Raw genomic sequence first — 21601 nt, 5'->3', positions numbered from 1 at the left:
ACAAACTGCTGATCGAGTCAAACTTGGGTTCGACTCGAACATTGAGCCCATCTCTAACCTTCACCAACCTTCAGTTTTCAAAACAATTCACCAATGGTTACACTGAATCTCTTGCCTCTGATTCTCAAGATTCAGCTTATTGTAGTTGCTGTAGAATAGAGCACATTATTTATCTGTTGTTGTGTGTTTGGTCCTTTTACATTTCTCCGATACCTGTTGTAAAAATGAGCAACATATAATCACAGTTAAATAAAAATTAAGCAATAGGTGTCATAGAAGGTTGCATATATAGTTGATTCATCTTATAATTTTACTGTATGGAAGTGTTAGTGATGATATACTATGACAACCTGGCAAATGATTGTAGGAGTCCAAAGTAATGATCTCATTCCATATGCAGAGAGTGAGATATAGTCCAACTGAAGTAATATATTATGCAAACAAGCACTCTAACCCTCATTATATAGGCACAGTGTATGTAATGAGCACCACTGTGCCGTCATAATTTAGTTTAAAGCTTTATCTTCTCTTTTTTTTTAGCCAACATAAAACTGTTATAGATTATTTTATAGTAAAGGTGTAGAAAAGCAAATAAAATATAAGGATCAGGGATAAGGCAACCAATACATGCAAGTTCAGGCCACTTCACTTGAGGCATTTGCGTGTGGATATTCTGCACTGCAACTATTTGTGTGATTTTGCTGCCATCAATGCTTTTTTAAAAAAAATTCACATTAGTGCATTTCTCAAAAATTCCCTTTTTAATCTTGGGAAAAGGTGTAATGGTATCTGAAATTTCCATTGTTGATCAGAAGAGTGCCTAAGAACTTGTTCAATTGTTTAAATAGGCAGGGGTTCAGTTGGGCACAACTGCATTTTTTGACAGCTAAGCTTTTTGTTTAAAAGGGTTTTCTAGTTAGAAACAAAAAATTATGTTGCACTGCATTTCTTTTCTTTCTAGCAGGGAAGTGCGGTCAGGTGAGGCAGAGCCTCGCCTACTATTATGGAAGAAAAAGCTGTCAGCTTCAAGTCTGAAGATTACATTTTTTTTCTCTATTTAGACCGGCTTCTAACAGGTTACAGACTGGGGAAAGCCTCCCTGCTGTGCAACCTCTCATGGATGGAGCGCTGCCTGTTAATTACAGATGGTGGTTCATCCGGCTTTTGACAGCTATGTTAGGTTACACAGCAGCGGGCTTCCCTACTGTTTCGTGTAACCTAACATAGTGAAGCCAGAGCTGCAACAGCCTCTACCTCTTGTTGGAGGTTTGAGCTCTGTGGATGGTTTGGGCCAATGGCAAAGTACCATTGGTCCGAGCTGTCCAATAAAAAAAAAAAAAAAAAACACTGAGGACATCGATTTCGATGCCTCACCAGTGATGAGCAAGTGAGTGACAGGAAGGCTCCTCCCTTCTCCCTTCATCCTCCACACACAGCTCGGTGACCGGAGTGGCGGCGAGCTGGGGGCAAGGCAGGGGTGAGCAGGGGGAATGTCTCACCTAGCCCGGACCTACCTGGACAATTCATTTTATTTATAGTCTTTCTGGATGTTCACTCACATTACATAGTTGGTGTTGGTAAATCTTATGACAATTGTACAGGCAGACTGTAACATTTATGAATAGCTTAATAAGGTGAGCCATACCAGATATCCTCTCAAATATGCACAGAGTTCAAATTCTCATGTTTCCAATATAATATATTACACATGTAACCTTGCAAAACAATTTGTGTTAGTTTTGGATGGATTCAGATTTTTCTTTCTTTTGTTTTTCTGATCTGAAATTCGATTCGGTTCATTATTCAGATTTCGCAAGCGTCTGAATTTTTGTTTTGGAACGATCCACAACAGGAACTCACATGACCGTGTCTGTAATGCAACCCCCAACAGTCAACAAAAAACCATCTGATTGCCCAGACAACAGTCACATGTCCGATTTTAGTTTTGACAACATTTGCATGGATTTAAAAACCTTTTGGATTTGTTTGTGTTTGGACGCGTTACACGTCTATAACATACCACATCTTTGCTGGTGCTCCGAATCATACCTGCAAGGTATTATTTTTTTCTGTGGTATAACCTAACATCTGTTCTGAGATGCTTTCTACCTCCTTTTGTGTATTAGATTGGAGGTGATTTAGAATTAGGTCATAATTCAGAGTCATACATGACCTCTCAGAGTAATAGTTGTATCTGAAATACATGAGTCAAGTTATTTGCTGAGACTTCTGGACCAGTAAAAGAATCCTTCTGAGGTCCCTCAGTCCCTTCCCTGCCTAGTAGTGACCTGTAGCAAGGGATAAATCTGCCAAAGCAGGAATTGACTGCATATGCTGCCAGCAATACATAGAAAAGCAAGTTGTCATCATTAATGATAATATAAAGTCTGGGGGCTACACTTGGACCTTATCGTAAGCACAGCTACTGTAATTCTCGGTATAAGGCAAGTCCTCATAGTGCACATAATTTTGGTCTATAATTGCAGTGCAGTAGGCCCCTCTAAAACTACATTTTTTTCTGCCATTTTCCCCTGAAACTGTAGAGCAATTTTTTGTTTTGGCTGTGTGATTTCTCAGTAGCACAAAATGACCTAAACGCAATGTAAATGCAATACAATACATGGTCGTTTTCTTTATTTGATAATTTTAATAATTTAGCAGACTGCGTTCTTATCCACAAAATCACAGAGTAAAGCACATCTTAAAGAAGAACTTTTACCCATATCTTTAAAGTAACAACAAATACACCTTTAGAAATGTTTAGTAGTAAGAGCTTCCAATATGTCCAATTCTTTTACAGAACACTCGAAAGGAGCACACTGTGAAAGCAAAAGTATGCACAACACTTGGGTGTTCTGTTTACATTGGAAGTGTAGTGATGTCAGAAGTGACACCTCTTTACTCCCATTTACTAGAGAGGGTCAGGCAAAGCCCCTCCCATAGTGAAATGATAAAAAAAAAAAAGGAAAATAAATATACAAAACATAAAATAGAAACATATTTATGTCTTATGCACAAGACACTTTTGTCCATACAACATAAAATGCAGGTGTTTTTTCACACCCTGGGAACAGTCCATGTCTATACCTGTCCATACACATGAATGGCTGTATGCAGGTGTACGCTTGTATGCTGGTATGCTATACATGTGTTTACGTGAGTAGCAACATATATCCGCGTACAGCCATGCACAGCTAATTATTTCTATGGGTGCCTGTATGCAGCAACTGTGCTTCCCAGAAAATTGTACGTTACACGGACAAAATCGTCCATGTGCATGAGGTCACCAAATTGTTTACTATCTACCATATTTTTGTAATGACACATGAAAAATATATGTATTTTGGTGTTCAGTAGTTGCTGTATCCTCTGATTATATTTTCCATCTTATCATTTAGAGTCCCTATATTATTAGAATTCTTTCTCTTACTATGTATATACCTTTTAAACATATTGGGAATTGTATTTACTATGATTATTACCATCACAATATTATAGTTTGACTTTGAATGCTCATATCAATGTCTTAAATTCTATATATTGAATTAACATTTTTTTCATTACCTTTTAATATCCTCTCCATAACAATAAGCCATCAACAAAGTAAAGCCCACTTCCCTTAAAAAATGTTTACGTTCCACACTTGTCTACGTTATGGCCATAGCTTGTCAGTGCAGTGAACAATAGTCTGAACGAAGAAGAGTGTTTATTGTCTGAATTTACCAGATGAGTTTTGATGTATATATGTACAGTGGCTTTATCAAATAAGTTTTTATTTTTTACATTAAAATATAGTAATAAGACAACGTTTATACAAGTAAAATAGTTTAATAAGTTACAAAGTTGCATAGTTAAGGTATAAAAAAGGCATGACTATAAGTGCGACCAAAAAACCCAAAATGATTTATAAAAATTCTGCCTCGTTGGAACCTTAAACCCACAGCTGATCCAAAGCATGGCAGAGCTAAGTTTAATACATCTCCTCCTTTTTTTTTTTTTACCCTGGTAGGGCTTTAATTTGGTAGCAAAATGAGATACTGTATATTGCGCACCGGACCATAGGACGCAGGGAGGTTCTGTGACAGCAGCTGTAGTTCGTGACAGCTGAGACAGGTGGCGCTGTGATTACAGTGCCACGGTCTCCGTGATCATACAGAGCGGACGAAGAACAGACGTTCTTCGTCTGCTCTAGGGGCTCTAAGGTGAACTCCTATGCCGTGGTCACGGGTCTCCCAGAGGAGCGGGGACCCCGAAAACTACGGACACAATCGCCGCCGCTCAGTTTGATACACGTGATCTGATTAGATCACTTGTATTAAACAAGCAGCGGCTCCCAGTGTACATTTAGCTCTGCTTGTCCGGAGCAGGGCTAAATGTATAAAAAACTACTCGCCCGGCACCCGAAACTGCATATCCTGGGCGTCGGGCAATAGGGATTCACTGGGGGGGGGGGAAGTGCGTCTTATGGAGTGAAAAATACGGTACATATATTTTTATTTTCTTTGCTTTTTTTTCTCATTTGGAATACAAATTCAAAAAATGCACGTTTAAATTTTTCTATAAGCAATGTTTACGTAATTTGTGCTTGCCCATATTTCTATGTAATGTAGCTGAACGGGTAAAGCTCATCGTGAATGTATGTGTTTTACTTTACTTTATTGCCATTGTGACACTTCATTGCAATGTGCACACTAGAAAAAATCCATTTGTGTGCATTATTAGTGTAACTTAAAATGAAGTTGGGTTGACGAGGGCACAAATTAAAACAGCGGCAACTTTCGCACAGGTTTGCAATTGCTTAGAATTCGAATGACATTGCATTCCCTTACATGAGCAGTAAACACAAATGTCATCCAGATCATCTAACATGGTTATTGGGGCCTCGGGAATAATCTGGGAAGGGAATATTTTTTTTGCTAGGAGACACTAAAAAGAGCTGTGTGATGTCACCTCTCATCCAATGTAAATTCAGTGTGGAACCATTTTGTTCACCGCAATTTGCTGCAGGCCCTTCTATGGATCTGGAGCCCAGGAGCAGATTCTGGGTAATTTTTATTATTAACCCCTGTAGTGGGGATACCCACGCATTGCATAAATTAAGTGCTCGTTTTCATCCAGGGCTGAAATGAGTCGTCATGTTCTATACACAGCATATAGGGCATGAGGACATTGAAGGACATTCAATTGCTGCAATGGAGGAGGTGAAAGGTTTCAGGGACCGCTGTCACAGGTGAGTATAACTTTATTTTCAGACCTAGACCAAAACAAGCAGTTAACCCTTGCTGTGTGGGCTTAGCCCCACTGCAAGGGTTAATAAATTTACCCAGGGTGAGACAGCTTTGGGGCTTCACGCTGGACCCCGGCCAGTGTCTCCAGTCCCACGGGGGCTTGAAGAAGCTGCTGAGAATGGGTGCTGGACAAGAATAGCAATTATTTGTTGGAAATACAACAGCATGTACTGATTTGTATTACTGACATTCAGAGATGTAATATCTTTTGATCTGTAGATGGCAGTGCACTGCAATGTTAGTCTCTAGCGCTTACTAATCTATAGTATTCAAGAAGTTTCATCTGTTATGTTTCCTGCGCAATGCTGTATTCTGAAATTATGTTCTTCTGAACAAGTAAAACATAGTGGTTAAAAAGCATTGTCCAATTTTCTCCAACAGATGAGTAATAACAGTGTTATTTCTAACAAATAGTAAATAAGGAAATGTTTTTTTGAATGATAAAAACATTATACCACAAGGATATTTAACTCCATCACCTCTAGAACTAGTGTATACTATGTATGTGTGTGTGTGTGTGTGTGTGTGTGTGTACGTATGTATGTATATATATATATATATATAACCTATTTCTTTTTTTTATTGCTTATGTGATATTTCAGTTTAATAGTATACTTAAATCCTTCTCGGTATTGTAAAGTGGTTACTGTCTTTATTTAATATAAGTCTGGACATACTTCCCCAATCCTGTGCCACCGCTGGATATTTTACCCCCCCGCTGGGCCTTGAATTGTCGTGCTGTTAAATGCAGTGCTTACCAAGAAGTATCTATGTGAATATACTGTACCTTCATTACCTGCTAGTGAAAAGCCTAATGCCTCCATCCTTGTCATTATCATACATTTAACATTAGTTATATCGCTGCTGATTTCACATTCCTCCTCCACCTGCAAGAAATGATATATTCCAAGATCATGATTCATTTCCTGGCACAGCAAAGAAAATTCCGTACACCTTTTTTATTTTTCTTCCCCATAATATATTTCTAAACACCTACAAAATAGTTTACATACATTTTTGCAGCCTTATTTTAGGAGGAATTGCATTCTTAATCTCAGACGAAGTTTTGTACAAAACATAAACCACAGCTGCATTTTCTTTCTGAACATTAAGGATACCATTTAACTCCAACTGTTTCAGTTACATATTCTGTTCATGTCATATTTCTATTTCACAGCAATAAATGTAAAGAAGGGTTTATCTTTAGCAATTTCATTTCATGGGGACAGGTGCAGAACTGCCAAAATATCCCATGTACTCTCTATAATATATACACACGGACCCACCTGTGCGTATGCGGAAAGGATCTAAAATTAACTGCCTGAGACAGGTAGTTCAGTGTTGATTTGTGGCTCCGATATGAACGAAGGGGAGAAGAGACACATGCTCAACGCATCTCTAAGACTTTTTATCCAGTTAAATCATTTATATTATTCTTTCAGGGCAGTTAGAAAATGTATTCGTTCTTTTGCATCTGTTAGTTAGGTAGTCACCAGATGGCAAAAAATGCAGTTCACCCTAATGTGGTGAAAATATGCTGCACATATAGATATTATCAAAACTAGATTTTTCCAAAGGGCTTCATTTTTTTTTCTCTTTACAGATAATCTTATATTCATGTAAGAAAAACATAATGATGCATCGCCAGGGGAAATTGGTCCACATGTAAATGGTAAAAGCTTTCTATAAATGGATTACGATTTGTATAAAAAACAGTCATTCATGTATTCAAAACATTCGTGATTAGAAAATGTTTATTTTACCTAGAGCAAGATTTAATAGAGCACCATGAGATTAAACCAGTACTATTACTGGAGTAAATATCCGCAAGTATTTCCCACGTCAATATCTGAGTGTTTGAGACATCGTAGTGCCTGACTGGCAAAATGGTGTTAAATGCAGGGAAATGCTGTAACTCTTAGCAGTCTGAAAAACACAGAACCCAATATTTGATGGGTTGTTTAGATCTGCAATATACTGTATGCTAATCTTGTTTATTACATGTAGGTAGTCTTACCAGGAGCATACGTGCCATCTAGGACCGCAGGAGGGGTGCCATATTGGTTTAGCACCTTTTTATCTTCCTTGCTTTTCAGAAAGGTGACCCAGCACTAGAAGTGGGTAACCTGTTGATTTTCTTTTGGCCATTTCAGAAAGGTCCACAGCACCTTTTTATTTTCCTTGCTTTTCAGAAAGGTGACCCAGCACTAGAAGTGGGTAACATGTTGCTTTCTTTTGTCCATTCCAAAAAGGTGACCCAGCTCTATAATTAGCTAAAATGTTGATTTTCTTTTGGCCATTTCAGAAAGGTCCACAGCACCTTTTTATTTTCCTTGCTTTTCAGAAAGGTGACCCAGCACTAGAAGTGGGTAACCTGTTGATTTTCTTTTGGCCATTCCAAAAAGGTGACTCAGCTCTAGAATTGGTCAACATGTTGATTATTATTTTGGCCATTTCAGAAAGGTCCACAGGACCTTTTATCTTCCTTGCTTTTCTGAAAGGTGTCCCAGCACTAGAATTGGGTAAAATGTTGATTTTGTTTGGCCATTCCAGAAAGGTGACCCAGCACTAGAATTGTTATAGTTTAATAAGTGCATAATAATACCTATTGATTCTTCCAGTAATCCAGTGCTCTCCTGTCCACTTTGTAGCATTCTCAAGCAGTGTTATCAGCCCTGCTCAATTTACCTCTGTGAGCTACAGATTTCCCTCAGCTTTGCAAAGCATATTGCTGTTGTGATCTGGGGTCTGAGAGGCAGCGGATGAGGTCAGAAGCTGGCATCTGGCACGGTGGGGGTCATGATCTACCAGTAAAATGGGTAGATCACCTGTTGCCGACACTTTATAATAATAACTTCCACCATTTCCTGGAAATTGTCTGGGCTGACTAAAAACATGACATAGTCATGGTTGTAGAAAAGTGGTGGCTTTATCTAGATATAGTGAGTAGCTGTGTTGACAGTGATATGATAAATGGCTTCAAAAACCAACCTTGACAAGTTCATGTTTTCTAAGGATCAGCAAGACATCACTGTGTGCTCCTAGACAGATGATTGCTTCCCTATCTGACTATAATTGTCTGTTACCTAAAAAGATCATCTTGTGTGAATTGACACCTTTAGTTAAAACCCCTACAGCTCCGTAAAGTCTAAATCATCACAATATACATGTAAATGTGAAGGACATTTCTAATATATAGAAATTGTGTGCATACAGTTGACACTTTGCAATGTTTGACGTTCATTTCAGAAATTATTCAATTTTGTATGATTCTTAAAGAAAAACATTATTCATTTGTGTTTGTCATTTGAAGTTCTGTTAGTACATATGTCATTAGTTTTCTTATCCTTTTGAAAAATATGCATATATTATGTAATGCTTTTCTTTATTTGTTAAATATATATTGAAATGAGAGGTGTTTTGGCTGCAGAGATATTGGGGAAGTTCATGATAAATTGCAGCCGGAGTTAGTGTGACAAAAGTCTGAATTTAATTAATAGGTCACTGGGCATCTTTTGCTCCAAAGTGACATGGCAACTCAGAAAATCCAATTAAACTGCAAAATGAGGAAAATCAAGGAGAAACCCATTAAGTACGATGTATAGATGAGACCACTCATTTTTTATTAAGAGTCGGAGAGGACAAGTGAACATGAATCACTAATCTAATGGCCCATCGCCTTATTGCATATACTTTGTTTCTTCCGTATAGAGGTGATGCATTCCTTACATTTAAATCTTCGTAATCACAGGTGAGATTACTCTGCACCATGTATTCATTTGTAGCAACAAAACACATTAGTCTTAACAGTGAGCGTCCTTGGCTGGCTGCAGTATTGGGAAAAAGCCTGCAATGTGATGTATTTCAGCAACCTAAGCTCTTCTACATGGTGTATTTATTAGTTTTCTCATTATATTAACAATAGTTTATACAGTCCCATCCAGATGACTGGCTATAGAAAGCAGGCAAGACTTGCAGGAATGGTATAAGCATTCGATCTCTAAATGAAATTTACAACCCTTATCTAAAATCAAAACTGTGAACAAAACAGTGATTTTGGCTCTCAACTAGATTATGGTTGAGAGCCGACTATATTCTACATTGTATGCATGCATGTATATGCTCTAAATTGAATGCTTCATAGAGGAATGCTTTAGGAAGTGTTTGGTTTTGGTCAGATCTGGACAACCTGCCTTTTTGTTAAAGTGAAATTCTACTATTTTCTAGATTTAAACCGTTTTGATGTTGTATTTGTAATGCAGGTCAATGAAATAATCAAATTTGTGCATAATATATACTACCTTTTTGTGGTTGACTCCTGCTCCTGCTTCCCGTGGTTTGTGTGCTCTGCACTATTGTGCACCTCCCTCCTTTCTCTTGTGCGTTCCCCTCCGCTGTTCCTGTTTATCTCTTGTCTCTGTGGGTACACCTGTGGTGTATTTCCTTCTGTTACCTGCTCCCTGTGCTACGCATGTTCCCTGCGTCTTCCCTCTAATGCCTGTTTTCTGTATCTTGTATCCTGTATGCACCCTGTGTCTTGTTCCCTGTGCTGTGGTCCCTGACTACCCACTGGCACTGTGCCTGCACGGGTGTGTCAGAGAGCCGCAACCTGGGAGGTGCCCCGCAGCTCAACATCCACACCATCAGTGGCTCTGGGGAAGACCAGGCGGCTCCTTAGATCCGGCGACTCTGGCACACTTGCGTTTGTTGTGTGGTCACACTCTCCCTGCGTCTTCAGAGACCCGTATTTCTGCCCATTCCTAATTCAGTCCCTAATGTCTTAAAGATAACCTGTAAATTTAACTAGGGCTACCTTGGCTCAGGAAAGGGGCTACAAACTATTAAGCCGCTAGTATAAATGCCCTTTGCAAGACTTTCCCTACAATCGCTCCCAACTGCTGGCTGTGTGGCACAGCAGAAGGTACAATGTTCTGGTAGAACCGTCCACAAATGCTCTTGCGGCAAACCCTGCAATCGCTGTGAACTTGAACCCCATCTCTGTTGAATAATACAGACTGTGAAAGTAGACCATTGGTTTGGTTTATAGCAGAAGGTGCATGATAGAGGGCCATTATGTTTTCCCAGAAGCGGCAGACTAGGCTTATTATTTGTACGCGATAGAGAGAAGGAAGTTCCAGTCAAGGTGTTTAAATGCCTTTAACCAAATGTTATGCATTAAAAGAAGGCATAGGAGAGGAGCTAATTTTTTGGCATATGCAACAAGGGTTAGCGTCTTGGTGGTATTATCGTGGACCTATCTGCCAGGGACAAACCCAAACTGTTCCTATGGATAAGGGAGGTGGTATATTTTTCATAAGCGTATTGCCCAAAAGCTTTGCATATATTTTAAGGTGCACAATGTTGGATCGTTCCTTTTGGAGGTATGGTTATATGTGCCTCCTAGGTTTGTGTTGTGAAGTGGCAGTTTGGTGATATTGCATTATAGGTTTTTTCAAAGATGGGGAGAAGTTGTGTCCAAAATTGTTTGTAGAAGGATCGGGGTCTGGGTTTGAAAGGCAGAGATTTTTAACAGTCTAAATTTCATGTGAGGTAAATGGAGACTGGGGACTCAGATTGGGGATTTCCGTCTGTTAGTTGTAAAGCATATGAGCCTGGTCCAAGTCTTCCGGGTAATCTAAGTTATCAGTGTTATATAGTGTAGTATACTGATGAAAAGCATCTACTAAGTGTTTGGTGGGAAATTCAAGCTTGGCCTGATGTGTAAGTATTTTGGGAATTAAAGTTTGAGCTTGCTTTGACCATTCTAACATTTTGCCACATTTGTTGTCGGGTGCGTTAATGCATGAATGCACGTGAGAGAATCCCAATGTTTTAGATAACTAAGGTCTAAGAGTTGAAGTAATTGTGTACAATTTGGTATTAAGGTTAAATGGGTAGACTCCTCCTCTGGTAGTCTTATGCTTAAGTTTTAATGAGTGCCAGGTCCTTCGATGTTGCTGACTCCGATCACATTATTCTCCCTCACCGAATTTGGACCACTGCTCTTCTCCAGTCTTCCTTCGGGTAAAAAGTTGTGGTGCTCAGTCTTCACTTCAAAATCCTCAGGTCAACACGTGACTCCAAGCTTTCTAGACATCCTGGGTACACCATATGTACAAAATCCTTCAATGCAACTACTGGTGGTTCTTTCTTCATAAGGATGGGAAGGAGTATATTCAAGCCTGTACTACCTGTGTACAACACAAGTTTGCAAGTTTTCAATGTTTGCCCCAGCTGGCCTGCTACTACCCCTGCCAGTTCCTGATGTACCTTTTTGATAAAGTATAAGAGAGTCACGGAGCCTCACTGGTGAGTAGCAAGTGAGGGACAGGGAGGCTCCTCCCTGTTTCCTCCCTTCCTCCTTTTATACTAGCTTGGGGACGGGTTGGGGGCCCCAGTATGTTAGTGCAGGTTAGTACTTCAATATGTACTAAAGGCAAGATGACAACTGTGAAGTTAGAAAATCTATATTTCTTTTTTCACACATTTCTTTAAAGCAACACTTTCTCTAAATTGAAAACTTCAAAATATGTCAGCCTGTGAAAAAAAGTTTAAAGGCCTATTCACACCAGGGCAGTTTATTATAGAGGCTTCCTAAGAGTGACAACAGTGAACCATTCCTGTTGACACGGCTACTGGTTTGTACCAGGGGTTCATGGGACAGGGTGAGAAAACAGTAACACAATTGGGAGAGAGTTCTCACCTCATAACAGCAAGTCTCTGAACAAGGACCTATAATGGCAGGATACCCACATATTCTTATATTAAAAGCTGCAAATTTGGAAAGAACTTAGAGGTTTTAGTTACTGGGTTTAGAACTGCTTTAATACTTCTCAATCCCTCCACCTCCACTGCCAGTCTTTGCCATGTTAAAGAGCTACAGTGGCTGAAGAATCTTTAGAATTTAAGACTCTTCAGGATAAGAGGATATGGACCTACCAGCATCCACATTACTACATTATCCACTGAGTGCTTTGGTTGCACCACCAGCTCCTGGCTGTTACTAGTGTGTCCTGTAGGGACATGGGATCAGAGGATAGAACCACAGTGCTGGGAATCTAACATTCCCAGAAGTGTTTTGACTGATGAAGACTTTTCATTCACTGTAGTTTAAGAGAGTGAAGATCAGCAGCAGGGTTGCAGGACAGATAAGTATTAGGTCTTTCCTTTTATAAGCTAGGCTTATTTTCAAGTGTTTGTTCTAGAAACACTTCAAATATTTTTACTCCTAAACATAGGGTAGTGCGTTTCTGCCAAAAATGTCAACTTTTGTCTATCCAACTGGTTTTCTTTGCAAGCTTGAAAGGTGTAGCAATGTTTTTAGAGAGCAATATTTTCCTCAGTGGTGTCCATCCAGAAACACCATTCTTGTTCAGTACTTTTCTTGTGAACACATAAGCAGATGTTTCGGCTAGTTCCAGGAATTCCTATAGTTATTAAGAGTTCGCCCACGGCACTTTTTCAGATTTTATGCTGTGCAGTTGCCGTGACTTTTGCTGGATGCCAACTCCTATGGAGAGTAGCAGCAGTACTGTTTCTCTTAATCACAAAACTATTTGGCCGTTTATAGATTGATGAACTGCCTTTAGAAATGCTTTCTAGCCTTCAATTTTCTGCAGCTCTACAGTTCTTCCTGTAAGGTCTTTGAAAATTGCCCTTGATCAAGGAAGGGCACAAATAAACAAATCTTTCTAAAAATACTATACTGTCACCAAGCTTTTTGTGCCTTTTTTCGGGCAGAGTACCCCAAAACTACACCTCTTATATCAATGCACTTTTATGTTTCAATCCAATAATACTATTTTACAGGTATCCCTTTACTAGGGCAGGGGTTCTTAACCAGGGATATTCATACCTTTAGTGGTTATGGGAACCCAAAGATGGAGGTATAGGACTGGATCCCTGAATAATTAAAACATTTAAACAGGATTTTCTGCATTATTGAACCTGAAATTATAGTGTAGAAATCAACCTCATGTGTTGGGTGCAATACAAGTAACATTGTAAGTAACTGTACCTTGGCTTTGATTGGATAAATATCTCAATAGTTGTTGCTAGCATTTTTTATCCATGTGTAAAGTAAAAGCAAAGGTGGCAAAGGTGAGTATGGGGGATATACACTGGGCAATCCATTGCAGGTCTTTAAAAGGGGTAAAGTATCTTTAAACAGAAGAACACACATTTAATATATTACTGATTACCAATTCTTGATGGTTGCATTCATTTTCTTTTTTTCAATCTACATACATTTTCTGCAAGTACCGAACTATTCCTGTTGATTCTACCAGAAATGCAGTGTTCTTGTAACTTCCTGTGGACTAAACTCCTGATGACGTTCTTTTCAGATGAAATGCATAGGATGGAGGTTGAGAAATACTGTTGTCAGACACTACCAGCTCTAATAGGGCACTAGTGTTCCTATGTAGTGTTGGTTAACATTTTATACTTCTTAGATTTTTAGATCTTATTTTCACTATCGAATTTCCCTCTTCCTTTTATACATTGGACATTCATCTGGGAGATAATGCTCTAGTTGATATAGCTACACTTTTAGGCTTTAGCAGTATACAGTGGATACGATCAAAATGGTTGCCACTGATCAGTAGTGGGATGCTACCATATTAAGCACATAGTGACCTCTTTCCAGTCTAATGGCAAATGATCTGGTGAGTTACCTATTTCAATATTGGGTGGAGACCATGGTGTAAGCCTACCCTCACGTTGGTGATTACCAGCGGATTTTATTGAAGCCCTGCATCTTCCTGAGATTTTCCTTGAGCACTATATATCATTCTCTTGCATGCTGCTGATTACTTTTGAAGTTATACTAGCACAGATTTTTGTTCTATTATGCTTCAATTACCGTTGATACTCAAAGATGTTCACCGTTGGGCAGACATTAACTAATGATTGCACTGTCTTTCAAGCTAGTAGAAAAAGATGCTAAGCAATTAAGTCCTATGGCAGTTACATTGGAAGTAACAGAACACATCTTTGAAATAATAATTTACAGGCTACAAGATACATTATATGAATAACTACATAGCGCAAATATGATCACAACAAGCTGTTTGTGTCAAGTAGCTGTTGAGTCTAAAATGTAATTACTCTTCTGCATTTATGAACACCGTCAATTGATTTATTGGAATCCTTAGACACTAGATCTCATGGGACTTGCTTTGTAGAGAAGGAAAACAATTAACAATTATATGAGGAAAACCAATGAACAAGGCAATGCTTTATTTTTCTCTACAGTTATTCAGTCTGAGTACTAAGAAGAGCCACCTGGTGGTTCACAGAAAGTATTGCTATTCTATTTTCTTGAAAATCTATAACAAACCTATATAAGTACGTTTTGTGAGCTAAATAACACTTTAACTACATTTTACAGATTTAAAAAGGGGCTTCCTACTTGGGTACATATGGAACCCATATTATTTTTCTCTGTCAGTGGAGGGATGTCCTAATATCAGCGCTGAAGTCCTGGATTAGACAATAATTCACTACACAGCCATTGTTTATTTTAGTTTAAAAGACAATTCACACTTTTGCACTATTGTAACATGCATTATATGTACTTTGTGTTGCACTGCCATGTATTGTAAATTATACCCCAATGCACGTATACAGTAAAACAAAAAAAAAGCACCTGCATAGCACATTGATGTAAATATGTTCATTGTGTTGTCCACTGCATTTTGAACAAATAAATCAGATTTGTTTTTTTTATGTGCGTTTTAGAAAATTTTTAGGGCCTATTGAAAATATATTAGCTGTCATAACATGCATGTCAATTAGGGATGTTCAGATACCAGTGCCGATACTTGACATTTTCACGAGAACTACCAGGGTTGCAGCGGTTGCAGCTGGGACTTAGTTCTGGCCCTCCACCACTGTCCTGAAATCATTACTCTGTATTGTTTTAGAAAAACTGTCACATGACAATAAACAAAAATGTATCAGTACTTGTATCTGTGAGTACTTGGGCAAGTACCAGTACTTGTACTTGAAAAAATAGTATCGGTGCATCCCTTATATATATATATATTTATAAAAACAAATCATACATTAAAACAGGGTTGCACACATCCCAGGAGCTTCATATTCTTCCTAAAAATGACAGCTGCTGCCTAACTTTTGAATGTTTCTCTAGTCTAGTCCTGGAGGTGGAAAAGTATCTGTACTTGTACTTGTACAGAGTACTGTACATGATATCTGAACATACCTAATGGGTGGGCCCTAAAAGTGCAAACTAGTTTGTATCACATATTTAGAGTGTTCTTGGAGTACCTTAAGAAGAACTCTGGGAAAATTACAAATTAACCCTTGCAGTGGGGCTACCCCAACACTGCAATGGGTAACGGCTCGTTTTGGTCTGGAGTGTAAAATAAAAAAAGATACTCGCCTGACCTGATCCTTCATCCTGTGGCTATGACCACTCACCTCTTTCCCCTTTGCTCCAGCTGTGGAATGCCCCTCGGCATCCTCACGTCCAATGCAAGTCAATGGACTTGTATTATATCAGGTCTGAAAATGCTGTGGGGACCGGTCTTACAGCCAGGCAGGATCAGGGATCGAGTTAGTATATCTTTTTATTTTAGACCCCGACCAAAATGAGCAGTTAATCCTTGCAGTGAAAAGGGGGGGGGGGGGAGCAAGGCAAATCATTTATGATTTGCTCAGAGTACTATTTAACCTCCCTGCGGTATGATTTTTTCCTTTTTTCGTTCTATTTGTTTTAAAAAATTTTTAAACTTTTGAATCTCCCGCCGGTTGCGCCCCCCCCCCTGCGACGCGGATGCTCGCAAGGGAAGGCGAATGCCGGCATTGGCCGGAGGACACAGCGCGGCTCGAGGGACAAGGTAAGAGACACGCTGTGTATTCCCGAGTGTGGCTCGGGGTTACCGCTTATGGTACAGAAAATTAACCCCAAACCACATTCGGGAATACCGCCAAGGAGGTTAAAGAGAACCTTTTAATGGTTTTTACTTATTACATTTATGTTTATGAAAGCTCACAAAAGTAAAAACTTTTATTATCCATTTATTAGTGCATGGAAGATGCTCAGTTTTTGAAGCATGCTGGGCTAATAAGAAAGACAACACTAGCTATATGGTGGGCTAATAAGAAAGGCACCACTGGCTACATGCTTCTTAGCAAGCTGTGTACTGTACTAAATTAGACCAAATTTTCACCATAGTTCTCTTAAGGGGCACCGGAGGACATATACTAGGGTCCTCGCGTGACCACCGCAGCCGGGACGGATCCCGACATTACTGTCGCGATCCACCCAGCTGTGTGAGTGACAGCTGGCTCTGCCTATCTAGAGGCAGTCAGCTGTACCCGCCCCCTCCCCAGTCCGTTCCTCCAGTCAGCGCTGGAGGTTCAGAGCGGGGCGGGGGGTAATCCCTGCAAGGAGCCGTGAGTGACAGTCATAGCTGCAGGGAGATGATTGAGAAGTGAGCGAGCAACAGTTTATGTTTTTATGATGCTAAAACGTTTACTTAAATCATGTAAGAATATGTAACAAATCTTTTTTTTTATTTTACTCATGCAATGGTTATGGCACCTCAATAAACTCCAATTCCTTCTTGATATCTATGTATTTCCAAAGGGGGAGAGGTGCCTTCAGATAGTGTATATCGAGGCAATCTACTTTGTTCCTACGGTACTAAATTAAACTGTTTCTGATATGTATCCATGGTAGTGCATCACCTAACACCCTCTCGGACTAAGCAGTGCTGGTCCCACATAAGAGCTTGATGTTGAATGTCTACCCTGTGTAGGTAAGGGAAAATTATTCCCCTTGCTTCTGTAAACCTCTTTAGAATCATTCATAAAATGTACAGTCCACCTGTAGACAGCTGCCTATCTATTTACTATCATCTTATTTTGATGCTTGTAGTGGGATTTATTGGTATACGCTATATTCCACATTAAAACAAGTAAATGCAATTACAAAATTAGAATACATCTTTATTTTACACATGTTCTATATTTGCTTAATGTAGAATGATTCCGTTAAGCAGACGTGTTAATTTCAGCTATTATTTGGTTCCCTGTAAAATTCAATATCCCTTCGCTGATGAGTATATCCTTTCATTATAAATTAAAAGTTTACTCTTTATAAGGGATGACTGGGCAAGTTGACCAATGTGACATTAAAACCTGTGATCCAAGCAGTTTGTGACTCCTCAAGTGTATAAAGTTCATGGGCTGCAAGTGACTGAAATAGAATTAACCTTTTTTTGTTAGTACGCAAGGGTAGAACTATTTGAACAACTGCTAAGCTAGTTTGTTCAGGAAATAATGTGATACAATCATTTTTGCATGACTTCTTTCAGAGTATTGTGACAACCAAATGGCTAGTTCTTTGTACACTTACCAGTGATGCCTGGAGGCCAAAAGTTAATATACATTTTTTTTCCAAGCTTACCTTTTGTGGTTTTCCTGGCCTACTGTTGCTCTTGGTCACAATGGAAATAAAGATTACATCTGTCATGTAATATATCAAATCAAAAACGTTTGCAAACATACACAAATCTGCAGTTTCAAAATCTATGAACCAAGGCACTGGAGGTCTTGAAAGTTTCCAGTCCGTTCCTTATTTAGAAGATGGAAGGAAACACCTTGTTTTGTAGATGCTGTTTGCTTTGACTAGATGGAATGTGGTGGTTTCGGGAAGTTTCAGGAACAAGCAGATGTCTCCCTGACCATCAGATATACCACTGTACTTTGAAGTGTTAACATTATTGTAATTCATATCTCTACCAAATTACATTTGTAACAATTATTTTGTTATTCTTCCTCCCTTTTTAGGTATGTTGCCCAGATTTATAGAATTGTACTATGTATTTAACAAAATTGTTTCTATTGCTCTTAATTTTATGTAAATATATTCCTTGTTTTCAAACACTAGTGTAAAATAAATGTAGTAATTTAGTAATTGATGATAAGCAGATCTAACTGTCTTGAGCTCTCTCTTGCTTAAGCCACTATTTCTCATCCCAATCTTTGTTACCTAGTTTGTGCATGTTTTAGGTCAATACTTAGGTTACTACGTGTGTTGATTCTTGTTCCCATTACCTGTCTATCTAGTCCTATCAGACAGGCAGTCTTTGGAATGACTACTGCACCATTCTATTCTCATCAATAGATCTCAAGTGATGACCTGGCATTCATAGGTGGCATACCGTAGTGAGAACCTCCTTTTTTTTTTTTTTTTTTTTGCTTTGACCGGTCTTTTGTCTATAAAAGGCAAAGTAATCTTCTCTTTGATGTTATCTGTGCCATGTCATTCCATTCTTTGATTAACCTCTTGTCTTGTGATCCTTAGCTACCTTCTTAGATATTGTTCTTATTCATCTTTTTGCCATGCTACTCTCTTCAGACCATAGCCAATAGTTTTCACCTGGATATTACAGCACCAGTATGTTTAAGCCATGTGTTTTTAAGTACTACCCATTTATTTTTTTAATGTTGACCATTGTAGGTGAACATATTGGCTTGTAGGCATACATTTTACAATGCCCCCAAGCCATACCTGCTGAAGGCTCATTTTGATAAAGTAAAGGCATATTATAATGAACTTGATGGGTATCTGTGTGTAATGTTATTTGTCTGCTTGTGTGTATAGCATGGACCATTGCATGTGTTTCTACTGTAAGCTGCTTTTTCTGAAGTAAGTCATTCTGCTTGTGGGATTGTGATATTTATTTGTCATTAAAGGAGAACTATGGGGTCAGTGTTTTTCCCCATAGTTCTCTTTAGGGTAACGGGAGGACACAAACTAGCATCCTCCCGTTACCCTAAGCTCAGTATACCACGAGCTACAGCTCACGGTATACTGAGACGCCGCAGCCGGAGCAGATCCCGACTTAGATGACGGGATCCGCCCAGCTGCGTGAGTGACAGCTGGCTCTGCCTATCTAGAGGCAGAGCCAGTTGTACCCGCCCCCTCCCCCGTCCGTTCCGCCAGTCAGCGCTGGCAGATCGGAGCGGGGAGAGGGGAATCCAGCCCCTTCCCCTGTCACGGCAGAGAGCCGTGACAGGATCGAGAGGCGAGCGAACCCGGTATGTGTTCGCTCACCTCCCGATCTACTGAGCCGACCTGTGACAGTCTCATTGTCACAGGTCGGCTAGAACTATGAGGTGAGTGAAAAGCACTCACCTCATAGATCTCCTTTTAAAGTGTATTTAAACCCAAAATGCAATTGTCTATATTGCAGCCTAAAAGTCCTTAGATGTAGCGGCCGCATTTAGTTTTCTTTTTTTAGTAGTTTTTCCTGTCCGGGGGTGGCAATGCCTACTCACCCAACTATTTATATAGAAAAGCAGCATTGCCACCATAGGGCAGGACTACAAACACCTCTGGTTTTCTTCTTCTACATAACAGAAGGGAGGGGTTCTTAGCAGTAGCTGGGAACAATATTACTGACAGGATCACAGGTGTTTTTTGAACTTATTGAACCGATATAGCAAAGCCAATTAAAATGTACATTAATTGTTGGAGTATACACTGTAAATATAATTTAATTTTTATAAATACTTAAAATAATGTACAGTGGTATTCAGTGACTCTTTATTGACCCAGACAATCCAGCAGCCAGTCCATAAGCAGCATTGATTTCCATTACAGATTAACAACTCAAGAACTGTTTAAAAAGAACAAACTTACAGCTGACCATTCAGTTTTTAAAACAATGAGAGAGAGGAAAGGAAAGCATGTGGCAGAAGGACAGCAGAAGGAAAGGCATCCAAACAAAAACAGGAGACAAAAGGAAACAGGCATTACAAAAAACAGATAGGACTGTAGACAAAGATCAGAATGCTGGCATTAGTGAAAAGTCCAAGAATATAGATATTTATATGACAGAAGGTCAAAGGTCTTTGACATACAAGACTAAACTAATAGGCAGAGCTGTAGGGTGGATTAGCTTCACCCCTAAGGCTCAGTAACCGAAGTGTGTAAGCTCTCTCAAGAGAGTCACTGTAGCTGAAGCATCAAAAATAAGTTCCATTAAAGAAAATATGAAGTGCATGGGTCATATTTATGTTTCCTACAGTCACACAGTGCAAACACAAAATATCTTAAGTAAATGCAGTAGGTAGTCTGTCTATGTGATCAAGGAAATTGCAACATTCAGAGAAAAGTTGGGTAAGCAGGTTGAAAACATGCATGCTTCATGCAGACAGAATACTAAAATCACAAGTCAAGACCAAATTTGTTTTTCCATTTTTTCATTGCACGGCACAGGCACAGAACTTCTATCATCTTTCTTTTGTTGTGCATAACTCCAATAAGGGCATTTTACTCTTGTTTTGTTTCTCTGTGACACCCAAACAAACAATTAAAGGTAGCAATTTTTTTTAACATAGATTATAAAACCTCCCCAAACTGTCCAAAACTGGAAAAAAATTATTCCAGGCAAACCATTAAATTCACAGTTAAAATGCATAGGATTTGTTCTGTCCTACATATTTCTGTTCATCTATTACTGAGATTTACACAGCACTTTCAGACATCACAGCCAGGCTAGTGATTTGAGTTTTTTTTTACTGCAGTCAAGCAATACAGGTTTGTCATCTCTCTGGCCCCAGACTGCTATTGAAGAGTAAAGGAGCAGCAGCATACTGGTAAGGTTATAACTCTTCCCTCCATCCTCTCTTCTCCACGTCCCAGGAGGCTGATTACAGGTATTTGGGCTACTTACTCTTAAAAATATGTTTGCTGATTTGAATTGGTTGTTTGATTTGATTGTGGAAGTGCATTATTATTTTTTTTCTTTATATCCGCTTGGAGTTGAGTTCTTTATTTTTGTGACACTATATATGATGTTTTGTTTTATTTATTTACAACATTACTAGTACATCATACGGATGCTAATTTTGAAACCTAATTTTCAGCCTTAACATTTATATAAACATGGTTGTTGAGCGGACTGAAACAATGCAGGAATCTTTTATCATTACATTTTAAAGATAAAGAGTAGGGAAGGGTTAAAACCACTGTTGGTTTACTTTGTCATCTGTGTCTCATTAGGTAGATTTCCTGCCCTGTAAACTCTAGTAACAGAGAAGTGTCAAGTGCTTCCAAATCTATGCACCGTTCTTCTGCAGTTTCAAATTTAAACAGAAAATACAATCATTTTGAGTTAAATGTATTATAATTTTTAATATTACACATTTAAAACTGATGTATCCACTATCCCAGGGGTCTAAATAGGGTAACAGGATCTCTCTCTCTCTCTCCCCCCCCCTCTCTCTCCTCTCTCTCTCTCTCTCTCTCTCTCTCTCTCTCTCTCTCTTCCTCT

The sequence above is a fragment of the Nanorana parkeri genome, unplaced genomic scaffold (genome assembly GCF_000935625.1).
Source record: "Nanorana parkeri isolate BGI_ZX_2015 unplaced genomic scaffold, ASM93562v1 scaffold108, whole genome shotgun sequence".
NCBI classification, from domain to species: Eukaryota; Metazoa; Chordata; class Amphibia; order Anura; family Dicroglossidae; genus Nanorana; species Nanorana parkeri.
The sequence above is the reverse complement of the archived record's forward strand: the minus strand, read 5'-3'. Positions refer to the sequence as shown.